The following is a 4,424-nucleotide window of genomic DNA, read 5'->3' as shown; positions in this document are numbered from 1 at the left end:
AAAAAAAATTCTAAAAAAAAAATTCTACTACGTCATAGTGATTAAATTGAACAAAAATATATAGTGTAGGGACTAAATTGAATAGAATTGAGATGTTGGGAGACTAAATTGAAAAAGAATTTGAAAAATAGAAATCTTTAAATAGATTATTGATATACTTATTAACAAGCCAAATATTTAAGGGTAAAAGATTTATGGTGTTAAAAAATATATAAATATTTTCTTGATTATTTGATTCCAGACTATGTAAATTAATTTTTTTTTTTACAAAAATTAATTTTGAATTCTTCTTCTATAAAAAAATTTTGAAAAAAAATTCATATCTAAAGTCAAGTTTAGATAAATAACTTGCATTACGTTAAAATAAAATAACATAAAATGACTAAATATATTGATTAGTTACAACTTTCACAATTTACAAATATACATTCTTTTGAAATTAATCAACTTTTTCCCAATTTACCTTTTATTTAAATTTACTCAAATTAGCCAAATATGTTGATTTAGCTATAACTTTCACAATTTATAAATACACATTCTTTTGAAATTATTCAACTCTTACCCAATTTGCCTATTATTTAAATTTACTCAAAATTTCTTATAAAATGATTTTATTTAAATTCAAATACACAATCAAATTTTGCTAAATTTAGATTTAAATTATTAATTTGGATCTACAAAAAATTTATTAATAAAATAAAATGGTATAAATATTTACTGTTATATTTAACTTTATCAATCATAAATGTAGTCTTTAATCTAAGAAATTTCAACTTAAAAAATATAACTTGAAATATTAAATAAAATAAAAACATAAAAACTAAATAAAATATTGAAAGGGTGGAGCTTAGATTCTATGATTATAATAAGAGGTTTGTCATGTTCTAATTAAACAAGTCAGAACGAGAAATTATTTTTATAATCATCGCTAACTACATATCTCCGCTTTTCATTTTTTTAAGAGAAAAAACTAAATTAATATATTTTGCTAATTTGACTATAGCTCAAGTTAAAAACTAAGTTAAATAAATTTTAAATTTTTATACTATTATAAATAGGAGAAAAAAGAATTTATTTAGTTATTTTATATTATTTTATATAATTTTAAAAAGCATTTCAAATTTTTATATTATTTAAAAAAATTTTCAAATTTTTATATTATTTAGAAAAATTTTTCAAATTTTTTTATAAAAGGATAATTCAAACTCAATTTTTGTAGAAAAGATAAATTAATTTACATATTCTAAAATCAAATAATCAAGTAAAAACATATTTATATATATTTTTAACACCATAAATCTTTTACACTTAAATATTTGGCTTGTTAATAAGTATATCAATAATCTACTTAAAGATTTATATGTTTCAATTTTTTTTCAATTTACTCCCTCAACATCTTGATTTTATTCAATTTAATCCTTGTACTATATATTTTTGTTCAATTTAATCCCTATGACGTGGCCGAATTTTTTTTGAAAATTTTTTATCTGCCACGTGACACTAACATGTCAGCATGTCAATGCCATGTCAACACTACAATGTCATCGTATAGTGCCACGTGTTATTACCACGTCATCACTCGATGCCATGTGGCATGCCACATCATCAAAATGTGACACGTCAACATTGATGTCATCACTGATGTCATCCTTTAACGAAAAATTAGATGTCGTTATGGGGAGGGACTAAATTGATGCAATTCCCAAAATCAAGAGATTAAATTACTTCGATTTTGAGTATAAAGACTAAATTAAACAAAAGTGACGAATACAAGGACTGGATATGTCACGACCCGGAACTCCCATCGGGCCCGTGACAACCGCCGCAACGTCCCGATAAGCACTCATTACCCAGAATGCCGATCGAAACCCCGCAAGGCTTAGCATCAACTTCCGCATCTCCCCGGTGAGCGACAGTTATTAAATCTCGCATTTCAAGAAATCATAAGTTGTTTCCAACTCAAAACAATAAAAATATTATTTTCTAGCTCACTGGGGCATATTCGTCATTTTTTTTTTTGAAATTTCGAAATCCGAAAAAATGTAATATGTAAGTGGAAACACATATTTCATGATTTAAATTAAATTTTGAAGTCTAAAACATTCGTTTAAAGTAAAATTATAGCTATTTGAATATAATAAAAATATTAAATAAAATATTCTATTTTCTTAAAACACAATATTTTCAAAGTCTTCCTAAAATAACTTTTGTAGCGTAAGAGTAAAATAAATTTATTCATATAGTAATAAAGATAATTAAAGTATAAAATTTCGTTTACAGTGACATGTGGGCCCCCAACTAACCAAGAAGGTGTAGAGCTACGAACCCTTACTTCCTATGATGCAACTCCGAGATTAATTCTCGTCTTAATCAACTATCAACAAACTGTCCTGAGCCTGAAAAATGGATAGGAAGAGGGGTGAGATTAAATAATCCCAGTGAGTAAACAATTACCATCAAAAGCATCTAAAGCCGAGTAGATGGAGACAATATAAAAACGTTATATCTCAATAATGTTCATAACACAAAATTCGTTTCAATCTATACCAAATAATTTCTTTTCATCAAAATTTCCCCGACTTATGAATTTTTTTAAATTTGGCCCCTGCCAATATCATTCTCGCGGGTACCTTCGTCAAGGTATCCCACTGAGACCGCCAAGGCTGTTCAATGACCCATACCCATAAACATGTTTTCACATCTGACACACAGCCGTTCCTTGGCGTTGGCTGAGTCTCACTCTCACGTGGTGGCCCGAACGTGAGGTGCACTCAAATCATACCTCAGGAGATACTTCACCCAACATCTCCCCCCGGAGGTAAGTATATAATTGAGTTACCGTGCCCCTCTCATAGGCAGTCCACGGAAACCCCCACCACTGCAGTGACCGTTTAATATACCACCAGACCCATAAAATTTTCAGTAGCTTTATATGGCGAATAAAATTTAATCCAGTCTACCGAGACCAATCCAAAATTGTTCATATATTTCATGCCAACCCCAAAAATTTAACCATCATGCTACCATAGTGTCATAAGCCCCAATTTCAATAACATATAAAATCATAAATTTCAACACAGTCTCCATATACTCAATTTTCCCAAAACAATATTTGATTTCAAAACCAGTATAAATCTCATTTTTATTAAAAAAAAACATTTGAATTGAAAAATATAATATTTTATAATTTAAATTCACCATTCAATAAAAGCATCAAACAAGTATAATTACTCTAGATATTTAAGACGATAAATTGTCCACTCACAGTTCTAGGAGTCGATGTACTCCTAATCCCAGTCTTCAAGCACAATTTTGGTACTTTTACTAGTGTAATTTGCTCACCACCTAGCCACAATGTACAATACATAATTCACCACATCAATGCTTGACCATTATAAAATCAATTCAGGCTCGGTATATATGCATGATATGACATGCAACTTATCCGACTACCGATTAAATGCGGTGCTGACCTAATTCGGCCTATTACCCGATTAAATTACTAACGCGTCCAATTTAATCTGAAATTAATTTTTTTCAGTTTCTATACCTCAATTGCACCCAAATTGACTTAATGTCCCTCGGTGTGGTGCAAATTATCAGTCCTAATAGCAAATTACGAAAATACCCCTAATGGGTAAAATTCATATTTTTGCTCCAAAAATTTCCATTATTTTTCTAGACTCATAATTCATCATTATTCATCATAAGTCCTCAAATAAACATCAAGATCATCAGCCAATATTCCCCTAGAAAATTCGGCCAATAATGGTAATGGAGGAAAATAAATTCTTTTCTTGTTGTTTTGTTCCTAAATATGCTAAACTAACTTAAAACACTAACATAACTTAAAATCAAATTAATCTAACAAGTTTCTCTCTCCTAACCCATTTTTCCAGAATTGAATTCATCCTCAAATCACATGATTCAACCATGGAAAATGATGGGAAATGCATGGGAAAGGTAAAGCACAAGTCAAAATCAAGAAATTTTACCTTTGGTCACTTGTTTCCTTGAATTTTCATCAATTTTTCCTTGAATTTCTCCCCCTAGGTTTTTGTTTTTCTTTTCCCCTTTGTTTTCTTGCTATGGCCGGCCATAATGAAGAGAAAATGGTGGTGTGGGCTGATTTTTATAGTTAAATAATATAATAATCTAAACTTGCCACATGTCACTACATTATTGGTCCATTTTTTAAATTCTTATCTTTTAAGCTTTAAATCTCCACCACACATTATTTCTTAAAATATCCATAACTTAGATAAAATTCTCAAACTTATCCAAAGTCTTGGTGAAGTAATTTTTGATATTTACACTTTTGCCCCCGTAAAAATCAAAAATTACATTTTTGCCCCAAAAACTGAAAAATTGCCCATAGACATATTTTTTATCCCTTATACTCATATCATTCCCCAATTTGTCAA

General features: G+C 29.0%; 1 long non-coding RNA gene and 1 other non-coding gene across 2 annotated transcripts; both read right to left on the bottom strand.

Annotated features, from left to right (window-relative positions):
• Positions 1 to 842: 842 nt before the first annotated feature.
• Positions 843 to 935, bottom strand: LOC148760473 (small nucleolar RNA snoR8a). The gene has a single exon (XR_016023274.1). It is a non-coding gene; the product is annotated as a small nucleolar RNA snoR8a (small nucleolar RNA).
• Positions 936 to 2,277: 1,342 nt separating this feature from the next.
• Positions 2,278 to 4,086, bottom strand: LOC148760472 (uncharacterized). The gene is made up of 3 exons (XR_016023199.1): positions 3,996 to 4,086; positions 3,266 to 3,345; positions 2,278 to 2,396 (listed from the first exon to the last, which is right to left on the bottom strand). It is a non-coding gene; the product is annotated as an uncharacterized LOC148760472 (long non-coding RNA).
• Between the last annotated feature and the right edge of the window lie 338 nt (positions 4,087 to 4,424).

The sequence above is a fragment of the Theobroma cacao genome, chromosome 10 (genome assembly GCF_053813885.1).
Source record: "Theobroma cacao isolate CCN51 chromosome 10, ASM5381388v1, whole genome shotgun sequence".
In the NCBI taxonomy this organism is placed as follows: Eukaryota; Viridiplantae; Streptophyta; class Magnoliopsida; order Malvales; family Malvaceae; genus Theobroma; species Theobroma cacao.
Note: the sequence above shows the minus strand (reverse complement) of the source record. Positions and strands in the feature narration are given on the sequence as shown.